The 16,550-nt window shown below is 43.5% G+C and overlaps 1 protein-coding gene across 3 annotated transcripts in view; it reads left to right on the top strand.

Moving 5' to 3' along the window:
• The window catches only part of TENM3 (teneurin transmembrane protein 3), a 1,586,501-nt gene that overhangs the window by 143,953 nt on the left and 1,425,998 nt on the right, over nt 1–16,550 (top strand). The window lies entirely within an intron of this gene.

Genomic DNA, 16,550 nt, shown 5'->3' with positions numbered 1-16,550 from the left:
TGAAATAAATAGGTTTTCAGGGCCCGACGAAAAATCCGGAGGTCTGTTATTGTACGTATCTCTGGGGGGAGGTTGTTCCAGAGGGTGGGCGCCGCCACAGAGAAGGCTCTTTCCCTGGGGGTCGCCAGCCGACATTGTCTGGCGGACGGCACCCTGAGAAGGCCCACTCTGTGCGAGCGTACTGGCCGGTGGGAGGCTATTGGTGGCAGAAGGCGGTCTCGTAAGTACCCTGGCCCTAAGCCATGGAGCGCTTTAAAGGTGGTCACCAACACCTTGAAGCGCACCTGGAAGACCACCGGGAGCCAGTGCAGCTCGCGCAGGGAGCACCTCGTCGCCCCCATAATCCCCCGCGCGGCCGTGTTCTGGACCAGCTGGAGCATCCGGGTGCACCCCAGGGGGAGCCCCATGTAGAGAGCGTTGCAGTAGTCCAGGCGGGAAGTGACAAGTGCCTGAGTGACTGTGCGTAGGGAGTCCCGATCTAGAAAGGGGCGCAACTGGCGTATCAGGCGAACCTGATAAGCCCCCCTGGCCACGGCCGTCAAATGATCTTCTAAAGACAGCCGTGCGTCCAGGAGGACGCCCAAGTTATGAGCCCTCTCCGTGGGGGCGAGTGATTCGCCCCCAATAGCCAGCGATGGTGTCAGCTGGCTATATCGGGACGCTGGAAGCCACAGCCACTCGGTCTTGGAGGGGTTGAGTCGGAGCCTGTTTCTCCCCATCCAGGCCCGCACGGCCTCCAGGCACTGGGACATCACTTCAAGGGCATCGTTGGAGTGGCCTGGGGTGGAGATGTACAGCTGGGTGTCATCAGCGTACTGATGGAACTCCACCCCGAAGCCACGGATGATCTCACCCAGCGGCTTTACATAAATGTTGAACAGAAGGGGCGAGAGGACCGACCCTTGTGGCACCCCACAAGCAAGGTGCCTCGGGGTCGACCGCTGCCCCCCTGTCAACACAGATTGCGACCGGTCAGAGAGGTAGGAGGAGAACCACCACAGAACGGTGCCCCCCACCCCCAACCCCGCCAACCGGTGCAACATGATACCATGGTCGATGGTATCAAAAGCCTCTGAGAGGTCTAACAGGACCAGGATAGAGGAGCAACCCCTATCCCGAGCCCTCCAGAGATCATCCACCAACGTGACCAATGCTGTTTCCGTGCTGTGCCCAGGCTGGAAGCCGGACTGGAGCCGGTCTAGATAGACAGCTTCATCCAGGTACCGGGGAAGCGGTTGCGCTACCACTCTCTCAACAACCTTCGCAATGAAGCGAAGGTTGGAGACTGGACGATAGTTAGCCAAAACAGCCGGATCCAGAGACGGCTTCTTGAGGAGGGGCCTCACAACCACTTCTTTCAAAGCAGCCGGCAGGACCCCCTCACTCAAAGAAGTGTTAACAATATTCTGGAGCCAGCCTCGTGTCACCTCCCGGGAAGCCAGTACCAACCAGGAGGGACACGGGTCCAATAAACATGTGGTCGCGTTCAGCCGTCCCAGGACCCTGTCCATGTCCTCGGGAGCCACAGGATCGAACTCCTCCCAGATAACACTCTCAAGACCTGCCTCAGTCATCCCGTCCGGACATACCCAGTCAGAGGCCAGCCCTTCCCGAATCTGAGCGATTTTGTCATACAGATACTGCACAAAGTCCTCAGCTCGGCGCTGCATGGGGTCATCCCGCACTTCTAGGTGGAGGAGGGAGCGGGTCACCCTAAACAGGGCAGCTGGGCGATTATCTGATGACACGATAAGAGCGGCAAAATAGCTAGATTTCACCGCTTTTATCGCCACTAGGTAGGTCTTAATATGAGACCTCACCAGTGTTCAGTCGGATTCGGAGCGGCTGGTCCTCCAATTATTCTCCAGGTGTCTTTTCCGGCGCTTCATCTCCCTAAGCTCCTCGGAGAACCAAGGAGCTAGGTGAGTTCGGTGCCGGGTCAGAGGCCGCAAAGGCACGACACGGTCCAAGGCCCCGGCAGCCGCACTATCCCAGGTGGCCACCAGGTCCTCAGCCGAGACATGAGCCAGAGTCTCAGGAAATGGCCCAAGCTCCATCTGGAACCTATCAGGGTCCATCAGGTGCCTGGGGCGGAACCACCTGGTCGGTCCCGCCTCCCTGCGGCGGGGTGCAGCGGTTAGAAAGTCCAGTCAAAGGAGTGAGTGGTCAGACCATGACAAGGGTTCGATGACTATATCCCCTGTATCAAGGCCACTCGACCACTGACCAGAGACAAAAACTAAGTCCAGAGTGTGTCCACCCGACGTTTCGCCGACAGATGGCAGGTTGAAATCCCCCATGACTAGAAGTCTGGGGGTACCAACCGCCACCTCAGCTATGACGTTGAGCAGCTCGAGCAGGGCCGTTGCCACGTGGCAGGGAGCCAGGTATGTGATCAACAAGCCCATCTGTACTCCACAACCCCACTTCACAAAAAGGGACTCACATCCGGCTATCTGTGGAACAGTGGTCTCCCTCGGATCAAGACTTTACTTTATAATAACCGCCACCCCCCCGCCCCTGCCCTGAGCTCTCGGCTGATGGAATGCTCGGAAACCTGGTGGGCACATATTCACGAGGGGAACCCCCCCCTCATGGCCCAACCAGGTCTCCGTAATACCTGCCAGGTCCGCTCCCCCCTCCTGAATAAGATCACAAATGAGGGGGGCTTTATTTACCACGGACCTGGCATTGCACAACAGCAGCCGAAGGCTCGGGCCCTGAGAGTCTGAACAGCCTGGGGTGCGAGAAGGACTATGGGGACCGGGGCGCGCTACCGCTCGAAGATAGCGAGTGCGCGCCCCCACCACATGATGCGGCCCCCTGCTCCCGCCATATCTGCCCCTCCCACTCAACACATTGATAGAGAAGCCCTCGACAGAATGGACTCTGATGCCCCCCTTACCCCCGGAATCCGCACCCTCCATGGCCCCACTGACAGCTTGGCTGGACCCCTCCCCCCGTGGGTTAACCCCCAAACCCACACAACCCTCCCGCCCCTTAAAATCCCTTAAAAATCTATCAAAAAGTTTCCCTAAAAAACCCCTCAATCCCCTTTTTGCGGCATGCCACCTCTTGGGGTTTTCAACTTCACGGGTTTTCAATAAATCTAGAAAAGAGCCAGTTAATTCCATCCCATTCTATCCATCATTTAGGTGCCCGGATAGACACAGTCAGTTGCCAGGTTTTTCTATCACCAGAACGTCTAGTCAGCATATGGGCCTTGATACATCGGGTCAGGTCAGTCAGGTCTGTCTCACTTGCAGTATTGTCCCAGTTACTAGGGAAAATGATTTCATGTCTGGCCATCGTTCCTTGGGCGAGGTTACTTTCCCGAACCTTACAATGGTTCTTCCTACCGAGCCAATGAGCAGGTATCAGTCACTCCACAACAAGAGTCAGAATGCCTCCAAAAGTTCTCCACTCCCTGAACTGGTGGATGTCACCTTCCCTAGAGAAAGGCTGTCTCTTCAAGGAACTGCCACGTCTAACACTAACTTCAGATGCCAGTCTATTCGGCTGGGGGGCTCACCTGGGTTCCCAGATGGCACAGGGCAGATGGTCTCCACAGGATCTGTTACACGACATAAATTGGTTGGAACTCAGAGCTGCCCACCTAGCTCTCCGTCATTTCCACCTCTCGCTAACCAACCATCACGTGTTGCTGTTAACCGACAATGTGACCGCCAAGGCACACGTGAACGGCAGGGAGGTACCCAGTCCAAGGACCTCAATGTCTGGGTCAAGTTGCGCAGGGCACATGGAACACTACCGACGCCTGTCGACCCATCAACTGGCTGGAACTGCGGGCGGTCTACCTGGCGCTTCGAGCCTTTCGACATCTCATCTCCAGCTCTCACGTCCTGGTCCTCATGGACAATATTACGGCAAAGACCCATATCAATCACCTAGGGGGCACACGGTCCCAATCCCTGATGTCAGAGGCGTTGAGATTGGGCATCTGGTCGGAGACTCACCTTGCTTCGTTGCGGGCGGGACACATTTCCAGCATCGCCAATGTACAAGTGGACTGGCTCAGCTGTCAGCGACTGGATCACGCAGAGTGGTGTCTTCACCCGCACATCTTCTGCCAGGTTGCTGCATGCTTCGGGACCCCAGTGATCGACCTCTTTGCAACATCAGACAATGCTCAGCTTCTGCGTTTTATTTCGCGGTACCCATCGCTGCTTGCGGAGGCCACAGACGCCCTTCGCTCCCCGTGGCTGCCAGGACTGCTGTATGCGTTTCCTCCGGTCTCCCAAGTGATTCGCAAGTTGTTGCTGGAGTGAACGGAGATCATCCTTCTGGCCCCGCATTGGCCGCGCAGACCTTGGTTTGCGGACCTAATGTTGTTGTCAGTAGCCCCTCCTTGGCAGCTACCTCAACCGGAGGATGCCCTGACTCAGGGGGCTGTGAGACACCCGGACCTGCAGTGGCTCCGTCTGACCACTTGGTTGAATGGCGGGCCCTAGGAGATGCCAACATCCAGGCAGATGTGATATGCACCATTCAGGCTTCACAATGGCTTTCTACGGACCGAATTTACTCGGCCACCTGGTGGGCCTTTTGTACATAGTGTGATCGGAATGGGGTTCAACCCTTCCAGGCCTCGATTGTCAATATACTGGTGTTTCTTCAAGAGGGCCTTTCCAAAGAACTTTCTCCTAACACATTGCGGAGACAGGTGGCGGCGATCTCATCAATACTTACCTTCAGATCGTTGTCTTCCTTGGCCTAGCACCCTTTGGTTTGCCGGTTTCTGCAAGGTGCTACCAATCTATGCCCTCCTGTTCTACACCTGGGACCTTTCCATAGTTCTTAATTCTCTCACGGCTGCTCCATACAAGCCTTTGCGGACAACTAGCCTGTGGCTTTTAACATGGAAGGTTGGCTTTTTTGTAGCGATTACTTCGGCTCGCCGCATCTTGGAGATGGCCGCCCTCTCCATCCGTAATGACCCCTGTGTGTTCCACGTGGATCATGTACTCTGTCTGGACCCTACATTTGTGCCAAAGGTCAATACGACCTTCCACCACATGCAGGAACTTGTCCTGCCCAACCTTTGCCCTTGCCCAGCTCACCGGCTCGAATGGTGGTGGCAATCTCTGGATGTCCGGTGGGTACTACTGATTTACATTAAGCGGACTGCGGATTTCCGCAGAACGGAATCTCTATTTGTCTCCTTCCTGCCGGTTTCTTTAGGTTGCAGGGTGTTGTCAATGACCATCGGATGTTGGATCCAGCAGACGATAGCCAAGGCCTACGAACTACGTTCCCTACTGAGACCTCCTTGACTGACTGCACATTCTACCCGTAGCGCTGCAACATCGGCGGCTTGGGCCACGCAGGCCTCACTGCTTGAAATCTGCAGGGCAGCGACATGGACTTTGCCTTCTCCCTTCATCCAGCACTATAAACTGGACAAATTTGCTTTGGCTGATGCCACTTTTGGTCGTAGGGTGCTGCAGCGGGTTCTTTCGGGGGAGAGTGCTTTGGACCAGCCTGGTACCCCCCAATTATAGGGACAGTGATCTTTGGTATGTCCCATTCTGGCTGCTGTCTCCACCCACAATGGAGAAGGGGCATTGGTCCTACCTGAGATGCACCTTCTCGTTGGGTAGAGACAGCAACCAGACCCTCCCTTTGCCAGTCTGGCCTCTATGTCTCTACCTTTCTCTTTCCTCTCTTATTTGGTCTCCCACACGCCGAGCCTGACATCTTGTCTTCGCCAAAAGCGGGGTCTACCCAGTAACAAGGGCGGGACTTAACAACTTTGACAGGCTCAGTCTATCAACCTGAACAGACGAGCACAACCCATCCTGGCTGCTGTCTCCACCCAACGAGAAGGTGCATCTCAGGTAGGACCAACACCCCTTTTCTCCACATTTCTAGTAGGACCACAGTGGTTAATAAGTGTCTTCTGGGATTATAAACATAAATATGATTTATTACTGTCATTGTTTTTTTTTCCTTTTTGACAGAAAGAGAGAAAAAATATTCCTTCTGACATAAATGTTTTTATGCTACAACAATTTTAGAAAACTTAATCAATTTTACTACCACTACAGCTAGATTAAAAATATGTGGCAGATATTAGTGTATGTGCTCCATTAAAATTTTTGAATTGGTAACAATATGAAAGATCATGAAAATCATTGTCTTTCCATTCCAATGATACCATTTCTGGGTAGAATAAAATATCATAAGCTTCTCTGATATTGAACCAGAAGCAGTCTGGCCTTCTGGCAAATAAATTTTGAAATAGAAATAATATGCTGTTCCTATCTGTAGCTACTGTATAGTGAAAAAGAATCTCATGCTATTTCATTTCCACATATAGCATGAAAGACTAATCTTGCTCAGTGTTATAGGAAATGTTCAGAAAATATAAATTATTTCTAGGTAACAGATCCTGGGTGCAGGGCAATTCATCTTGATTCTTTTACAATAGCCAATTGAAATCTTTAGTGAATCAGCACTTTGAAGTTGATTTATTCTTATTCTCCATAGGAACATGTCTTCAGGCTCCCCAATTATCATACTAGCAGTCAGCTGTGCTTTGTCAGGTGTTTTATAACTATTTCAAGTACTTTATAACATGTTTCAATGCTTTAACCAAGCAAAATTTTAAACTTAAGAACAATTTGAGATCCACTTAAACTGAAGCTTCATAGGGACTTTTTGTTAATATAACTCTTTGAGGTTCCTCAGAGATAGGAAAGAATGATTGGCTCAAAGTTACCCTGCTAGTTTTGTGCCGGATTTGGAACTGTAACTCAGAGTCTATCAGTTTTTAGCCTAATGCCTTAACCACTACACCATATCTCCCTCCCTCTCTTTCCCCCCCTTCTCCCCACTGTCTCACACACACATACTGTCTCTCAGTATAATGGTAATAAAATAAATACCAAGAAAGGATAAGGATAAGGATAATTTTGTTTCTATACTGTCCCTCTCCCGAAAGACTCGGGGCGGTGTACAGCCAGGTAAAAACACAATACAAATATCACAATTTAAATTTTAAAAATTATTAAAAATATTACATTTAAGGCCAATTAACTAAAAAACCCAAAAATTTAAGAACTCCGAATTTAAAACTCAATTATGAAGCTAGCCCTGCCTGTCGGAAGAGCAGGGTCTTAAGAGCACAGTGGAAAACTCGGAGGTCAGAGATCTTGCGTATGTCCGGGGGCAGTTAATTCCAAAGGGCAGGGGCTCCCACAGAGAAGGCTCTCCCCCTGGGTGTCGCCAGCCGACATAATTTGGCCGACAGCACCCTGAGGAGTCCCTCTCTGTGGGAGCGGACTGGTCGGTCAAAAATCAAAAATCCGTGCCCCCCTCCATGCCCAGCTGAGCCGTGCGATCATCAGAAACTTTTTTTTTTTACTTTTAAAAGCATTTTTTCTACAACGTCTTCGGCCAAAAAATTCTTTTAAAAGTAAACAAAAAAGTCTCTGATGATGGCGCAGCTCAGCTGGGATCATCGGAGGCTTTTAAAGGCATTTTTTTCTGCAACCTCTTTGGCCGAAGAAGTTGTAGGAAAAAAATGCCTTTAAAAGCCTCTGACGATCCCAGCTGAGTTTCCTGATTGTCAGAGGCTTTTAAAAGCATTTTTTTCTGCAACCTCTTAAAAAATGCTTTTAAAAGTAAAAAAAAAAAGTTGTCCAGTCACATTACCTCCCCACTGCCACCAAGCCATGCCCACAGAACTGGTAGTAACAAATTTTACATTTCTTCACTGCTCTTATCCTGTCTTTATCTTTATCAGTCACAAGCAGTGGTGAAATCCAATTTTTTTTACTACCCATTCTGTTGGCGTGGCTTGGTGGGCTTGCTGTGGCTTGGTGGGCGTGGGAAGGGAAGGATACTGCAAAATCTCCATTCCCACCCCACTCTGGGGCCAGCCAGAGGTGGTATTTGCCGGTTCTCCAACTGCTCAAAATTTCTGCTACCGGTTCTCCAGAACCTGTCAGAACCTGCTGGATTTCACCCCTGGTCATAAGTGCTTACCAGTTCTGGAAGAGAAGAGTAGGGTTTTGGAATCTAGTAAGTGAAGGGTTTTAGACGAAGTTGAAAGATCCAAACTGCAAAATTCCAAATGAAAATCTCTCGTATTTTCAATATCCAGATAATTTCAGTCCAGTCTGATAGTTCAATTTTAGAAAAGCTAATAGTTGTATGATTTAACTTTTAAAAACTATTTCAATTTTTTTCATATTTGTAAAATGATATAGTTTCAAGTTAGATTAATTTCAATTTATAAATTGAAAAGGAGTTACATTATATTTACATTATACAAAAAAAGTTATATTGTTGAGATTCCATGGCCATATTCACATAGTATATTGGTTATTAAATTAGCATATATTCTGGATTTAGACAACCATAGACAAAGTAGATATAAGCAACGTGGTAAGCCACATAAATATAAGAAAAATCTTTGTGTTGTTCAAATGCAGCATTTGGTCTTTAACTGATCTGATTAAACAAACTCCATTAACATAACCTATTCTTTCATGGATTGTAACAGAGTTTTTCTTGTGGATACAATTATATGATAGTCATGCCACATATTTGATAATGACATTTAAGAATAACAGAGTTGGAAGGAACCATGGAGGTCTTATAGTCCAACTCCCTGCTCAAACATCAGTTATAATAAATTGCTATTCAATCTCTTCTTAAACACCTCCAGTGCAACCACAACTTCTGAAAGCAACCTGTTCCACTGATTAATTATTCTCTGTATCAGGAAATTTCTCCTGAAGTCTCCTTGATAAGTTTTCATCCATTACTTCTTGTCTTGCCCTCAGATGCTTTGAGACTAGGTTGACCCCCTCAAATATTGGAAGACTGATATCATGTCACCCTTTGTCTTTCTCTTTGATAGACAAATCCAGTTCTTGCAACCACTCACCTTATGTTTTAGCCTCTATACCCCTTATCATCTTTGTTGTCCTTCTCTGGACTCTTCTCTGCCCTCTTTCTATATTTTTTTATATTTTGGTGACCAAAATGGATGCAGTGTTTACTCTTACTAAAACAGTAGCACTGATACTTTGTGTGATCTTGATACTATTCTTTGTTGATACCTAAAACTGCATTTTTTGCCAGCAGGATCACACCGCTGGCTCATACTTAAGGAGTTATCCACTAGGATTCCTAAATTCCTCTGAAAGTTAATGTTGTCGAGCCAGGTGCCAGGTGCATTTGGTTTTTCTTTCCTAAGTGTAAAATCTTGTTTTTCTCACCATTGAATTGCATTTTGCTTGATAGGGCCCAGTATTCAAGTCTGTCTAGATCCTTTTGGATCTTGAGCCTATCTTCTAATGTTTTGGCTATTCCTCCTAGCTTGGTGTCATCTGCAAATTTGATGACTTCCTCTTCTATGCCCTCATGTAAATCACTTATGAAGATGTTGAAAAATCCTGTCCCTTTCAAATAAGTTAAAACTTGTCATACTGATTTTTATCAGAATGACATAATTTTTACAATATAGCTACATATTCACATAATTTTATTAAACCATTAATTAAATGAAATTATAAATCAGGAGTGCCTCCTCTTCACAAAGCAGAAACTCATTTTGTTACATAAATCAGGGAATTATATTTATTGACATATGTAATCACTTCTTGAGAAGTATGTGGAGAAATAAGAGTTACTCCAATTTACTTGACCTCTGTCCTTTCTGATTAATTAAATTACTTAGGCTGGAACAGGCCCTGTGACTAAGGGAGATGATCAATGCCAATTCTTAAATTGAATATAAATTTCTATTTAACATTATTGGGACAATGCTGATTTATATATAATTCATTTTCGTACAGAATACAGATTATCTGGCCAAATTCATTAGTTTTTGATCAGACTATAGGACTGAAGTTTAGTACCATTAACTATGGTGTTGCTATGGGCATATGCCTGTGGAGGAATTTTCTAGTGAGCACAATGAAGTATGATTCCTTCTTTCAGACTGCACTGAGAACATAGCACTGGGGTATGATCTGAATAGGACGCCATGCTTCTTAACATCCAATAACAAGGAAGCAATAGGTTGATCAATAACGATTTGGATGAACTTGAGGATATGTATCAATATGAGCTGGAAAGAATTATGTTTTCCTGAAAGAACAGATTTGCACTCTGTGTGTAATCCTTATCCTCAGCTTTTAGTGAATTTCAGATTGGCAGCTCTGATGAAAAGCAGATATATGTGATTTCATTAAGTATTCCTGCTACAACCATTCTTGAGTTGATTAGGAGCTGTTAGGAACTGTTATCCATATCTGATTATATTTTGATTTGACAATGCAATGTGCCTTAGCAGAACTACCCTTAAAAAGAGGACGCTTCTCTCAGTGCAAAATGTGGCAGTTAGTCTGCTAACCAATATACAATACCTAATCATTCAATGCTTGGTTGGAAAATCTGTATTGAATGTCAGTTGTTTTACAGGCATAATTTAAATTGTTGATATTAACTTTTAATGCTACTAATGGAAGTGGTGGGCTTCAATTAATTTAACAACTGGTTCTCTGCCCTAATGACTGGCTGGGTAGGGGTGGCTGGGTGGTCATGTGACTGAGTTGTTGTGGCCAACTTGATGTCAAGGGGGCGCTTAGCCTCGCCCGGCCTCTTGTGATCATGGGGATGCTGCAATGGTCGTAAGTGTGAAAACAGTCATAAGTCACTTTTTTCAATGCCATTGTAACTTTGAATGGTCGCTAAATGACCTGTTGTAAATCAGGGACCAAAATACAAAAAGCTTCTTTGCTTGCAAAAAGCTGCCCTAAATACCAATCATTAGATTAGAAATTGGAGTATACACCAGGGGTGGGTTCTACTTACCTTTACCACCAGTTTTTAATGGGATCGCATGCGCAGATCACTGATGACAACATCCGGGGTGGTAGGCGGGGCCTCCCACCAGTTTTACTACCAGTTCTTGTGAACCAGTCCGAACCAGGGGCAACCCACCACTGGAATACACACTGAAGATCAATGAGTCACAGCTGTCATGGAAAGCTAAACCATTCTGTTTGAATACCTTCCTTTTCCTCAGCAATACCTGAAACCCAGAGTTACAAATCAGGCAGGGTGCCAGAGCACATTGAGGAATTAAAATAGTTAAAATACAGCCACCTCTTGCTATAAAGTGAAACCCTTTAGCAGAGAGGTCATTTAAGCTCTCCAGAAAGCAGGTGGGCATATTTGGGCTACAAAATGCTGAGCTAAAGAGACAAATTAACATCTAATCCCATTCTGTCTTTGTTCAGACTTTGCTGCAAGGAATTTTTGCCTATGAATATAGCTATCTATCTCTTTATCTCTTAAGTGCTGACATCTGCTATGGGCTATTAAGGAAGGTGGCTTTCTCCCTCTAAGAAAACATGTTTCTCCATTTCTCATCCAGGGAAATATATTCTTTCTTTTTAATATTTCTCAAAATATTTCATTCTAGGATTTCATTCTAAGAGTGCTAACTTTCTACAATTAGTGTCATGTTACTGTGCCATATTATCATGAGAGCAAACTATAACAAATTGGAAGGAGGATCCACTTATTATCAGTGAGCAATCATGTAGCTTGGCCACTCTGAAGCAATGCAAGAGACTCCTGTCCCAAAGGTGCTTTTTCAAGAGGCAACTGGACTTTCTGGAAACCAACTGCCTCTTGAAAAAAAGCACCTTTGGGACAACCATGACTTGGATGACTGAAAAATCTCCATAGATAAGAGACTCCTGTGTTCAGTGAACTGACAAAGCACCTAGGAGAAGCAATCATTAGATCCATTTGTACCACTTAAAGATACCAGCTGGTCTCACCTCACACAAGTTATCCTAAGGTAATCATCCAGATTTAACGAAAAATCACATGCCCTCAGAAAGGCAGTAAAAAAATAAGACAGAATGCCAAGCTTGCATCCTGCCTCTTAGCCATTTCTTCTCTGGCTATGCCAACCCTTCTGTAAATAGCTGTTCAAGCCCCAGGAATAAAAGTACTACAAAAAACTCCCGGGGGGAGGGTGGGAGACTCTGGAGAAGCTCAGCTACAGACAGAAAGACTGGGCATACTGCCAAGAACCATTAAGGCTGTTACAATGTAACAAAGCTTAACCAGAGGCAGTTTCTGAAAACACTTAAAGCAGCAGGGGAGGCAATTAAGATAAGGATTAGAGTAGAAATACAGGGACACTAGAATCTTCCTGCGTTTCCTGCAAAATTAGCTCTGTAAAGTGGGAAAAGATTTCTTCCAACAACCGGTTCTCTGAACTGCTCAGAAAATTAACATATGGTTCGGGAGAACTGGTGCAAACCGGCAGGAGCCCACCACTGACTATTGGTATAGTGACTTGGTTATCTAAGGGAGCAATTCTCCCATTATAAACTTTTTCAGATTCTCAGATTTATAGGTGAAGCTTTTAAAGGTGTTCCCATTTTCAAAATCTATCGGAAAATCCAGTATTATTGTCATGCTCTTAAATGTATAATCTCAAGAGTTGTGTTCTTGTACATTTTACCTTTTAGCCTGGTCCATTTAGATATTATTTTTTATCAAAAACTTTTCAGGAAAATTAGAAGAGTTCCTCAATATTCCTTGATAAATAATTCCATTTTTGAGCTGATAATTCACATTTTCTCTGATGTCCAAACCATATAAAAATCGTTTTCTCTTAAATTTCCCTGATTTGCTATTTCAAATACTTGAAGCTTAAAATGCATTTTTCTTTGCATCTGTGATATTTAAACATGTGGAATGCTTATTACAGGTAGTCTCAACTTACAACTATTCATTTAGTGATCATTTGAAGTTACAATAGTACTGAAAAAAGTGACTTATGACAGTTTTTCACTTACAACAGTTGCATCATCTGGGTGATCAGATGACCAAAATTTGGAAACTTGGCAATTGTTTCAAATTTATGATGGTTGCAGTGTTCCGGGGTCATGTGATCCCCTTTCCCCAGCAAAATCAATGGGGAAGCCAGATTTACTTAACAACCATGTGACGAACTTAACAAGTGCAATGATTTACTTAACAATTGTGGCAAGAAAGGTCGTAAAATGGGGCAAAACTCACTTAACAAATCTCTTGCTTAGCAACAGAAATGTTGTGTTCAATCATAGTCTTAAGTCAAGCTATATGACAAATTCTATACAAAATGTCATAATTATTTAATGAAGGTCTATTTTACTTAAATATGATCTATATATTTTTAACAATATCAATAAAAGCATTACAATAAAAGCATTATATTCTATTCAAATTAATTTAAGGAATATAAAAATAAGAAATATGACCTGATTTTTCTTCAAAGTTGTTAGCTTGTTTTATTAGAACAATACCTAACAATCATTAAAAGCAACTAGTTACATCATTAATGTGCAACCTCATGCATTTTATTTCTTGGAACACTTATTTCTTTGAAAGAATTCAGAAGTTGTGTATATTTGTATCTTATAGCATTATGCATAATCACAGAAAGATATAAATGCTTCCATAAATGCCTACAGGTTGTGTTAAGATTTAGCTTTCCTAAACTAGTCCTAGTTTCTAATTCTTTTATTTAACTAATATAAATATTGTGGTCACAAAGTTGTTTCTTTTTTTAAAAAAATTGACTGCCTTCGTTATATGATGTTTCTAATGCAATTAATACTATAGTTGAAATATCTATTCACTTATTAAGCTGTCTTAAAAATATTCTCATTCGTATCTATGATGATATGAATCAGAATAGAGACATTTAGCTTATTGCCAATATTGAAATTGTACTAGAGTACTCTCCAGGCTAGTAATTGCAATCTCTCTGGAAAATATATGGTAGTATATTGATCCAGGATCCATCACTCACATCTAGTCAACCACAGAAGCATATTGACTATGACACTGGAATCTATGATAGGTAAACAGCATTAGGAAGCATCTGTGCTTTTTATGCTTTCACACTTCTTGTTTACTTGTACTGTATATCCATGTGTGTTATTGCTTCACCATGGGATAGCAAAAGGATAATTTCAATTAACAATGTTTTATGAATGTTGTTGCTTATTGAATAAGAATTATGTTCAATTAAAATTACATTACTTAGAGTTACATATACCCTGGAGACACAGAGCACTGAATCTGAAAATAGTCAGAAATGAATTTCAATTCATAGTTTAAGAATGCATGTGATGAAGAAAATTAACTAGTTTAAGGGTCTAAAGAAGCCCATGTGAAAAACTGAAAGAGATAGAAATTTTTCATTTTTATTTTTAATACAAAATCAGAAAGGTGGGTAGATAGGTAGGTGAAATTATATTATCATTTGACATACATATTCCTAGAAAGTTGCCATTTATCAAACCAGAAAGGCCATAAATTAATTTATATTAGAGGAAAATAAAAAAAACAGTGAAAAGCAAAGAAAAATTTCAATTGGATTTTTATGCTGGCTCAATTAATGGACTTGCCCTCCTCTATGAATGAGCAGACTGAATTAGGGCAGCAGGGCTAGAAAGCATTATTTTTACAGAATAGTTAAGCATCTCTGTGGCCAGGGAGAATGCTGATATTTCAACATCTATGCATACTTCTTCCCTCCTCAGATTCTTCCAAAAATAGGAAGAATTGGCTTTGTGAAATCTGACAGGATTTTTATGTAGGTGTAGTATTTCCCAGTATATCCTCGATTCACGACCACAATTGAACCCAAAATTTCTGTTGCTAAGTGAGACATTTGTTAAGTGAATTTTGCCCCATTTTATGGTTTTTCTTGCCATAGTTGTTAAGTGAATAACTGCAGTTAATGACACAGTTGTTAAGTGAATCTGGCTTCCACATCGATTTTGCTTGTCAGAAGATCACAAAAAGTGACCATATGATCTTAGGACACTGCAACCTTCATAAATATGAGTCAGTTGCCAAGCATCTGAATTTTGATCACATGTCCATGAGGATGGTGCCTCAGTCCTTAAGCATCCTTTAGCGTCCTTAAGCCACCTCTCATCATTTTTATATTATTTATTTATTAAATATGCAGCTCATCTTTCATTCAGAGGTTTAAGGAGATGATATAATGTTTCAACTACCTACTTTCTCCACATCAATAAACTTATGGGCTATAGGAAGGTGAATGGCCCCTATTTATCCTGTGAGTTTTCATGAGTCAGGGTGGACTAGAACTTGGGTTCTCCCATTCCTAGTACAACATGTAAACCACTAGTATACTATACTGATTTTTTAAAAATTGTTTTACCATTTCATGACTAAACCCCAAAAATACCCAGATAGACGAATGATTCAAGGTACATTCATGTGATTTGACTGCATTGTGGTAGCGCAGTGATTAGAATGCAGTACTTCAGGACTAACACACTGCTCACTCCAGGAGTTCAATTCTGAGTGGCTCAATTTTTTATCCTTTCAAGGTCACTAAAATGGGGACCCAGATTGTTGGGGACAATATGTTGACTCTATAAATGCTTAGAGAGGGCTCTAAAGCACTGTGAAGCAGTATATAAATCTAAGTGCTATTGCTATTAGTGATCCCTCTACCAGACCACTTGTGTTCTGTCCCCTTCCATGAGTGGCCTTGGAGAGGCTCAAATAGCCCGGCAGTAAAAACGCAGGCTGGAGAGGCTGAAGCTGGCCCTTTAATAAAGACGGCCAGCAAATTAATGCAGGAATGCAGACTCTTGTCAAAAAAACCTCCAAACTAACAGTTGTAAATCCACTGCATCCAAAACGCCAACAAATTGTTCACCACGCCTTTCCAGCCCAGTCACACCCCTTTTATACTTTGTAGGGTGTGGCCCTATGTCTCCTGACCACACTTCTTGGGACATGGCAATAGCTGTTCTCTACGATGTCTCCTACATCTCTCTCTTGCATCCAATAGGGGTTCCCCCTTGTCGTTACCGGCCTCTGTTTCCTCCTCAATTTGGCTGGGGTCCAGAGGCACGTCAGCAACTGTCAGTTCTTGCTGACTCACCAGTGAAGACGGCCCCTCCGGCACATAGCTCGTGACAGCTTCCTCCTTCTCCATATCATCCTCCGACTCAGCATGCGAAGATAAATCAGCCTCCAGGGCCGGGGTCACAACAACCTGGTTTTAACTTGTCTCACTCTGTTTGAACACAATTGAACAAAATTAGATGTATGCTGGAAGAAGTGCCTCTGCCCTGTATCAGTGGGGATGGAAAGATTTCCCTTGTTGCCATTGTGGTGCTGATATTTGATATGATTACATCTCTTTTGTCATATTCTTATAATTAGTTCTCATCAAAAAAATAAATAATGGTTAAACTATCTTCTTTTTTGACTCATCCATCTAATTTCTTAAATAAATGTATAAGGTTCTATTTAATTATTCCTTTCATTTTAATACACATTAAAATATCAACATTGGCAAATATAATTATAATTACATTCATATTATATCTCTGCACTATGTTCAATTTAAACTCTGATTTGAGTTAAAAAGTAGATTTAAACAACAATAGCAACAAAATTCCCAATCATTTATATTGGCCATCCTGGACAAAATGTGTGAGGGCAGTCTA

Source organism: Pantherophis guttatus, chromosome 8, assembly GCF_059756535.1.
Source record: "Pantherophis guttatus breed Tessera chromosome 8, ASM5975653v1, whole genome shotgun sequence".
Taxonomy (NCBI): Eukaryota; Metazoa; Chordata; class Lepidosauria; order Squamata; family Colubridae; genus Pantherophis; species Pantherophis guttatus.
Note: the sequence above shows the minus strand (reverse complement) of the source record. Positions and strands in the feature narration are given on the sequence as shown.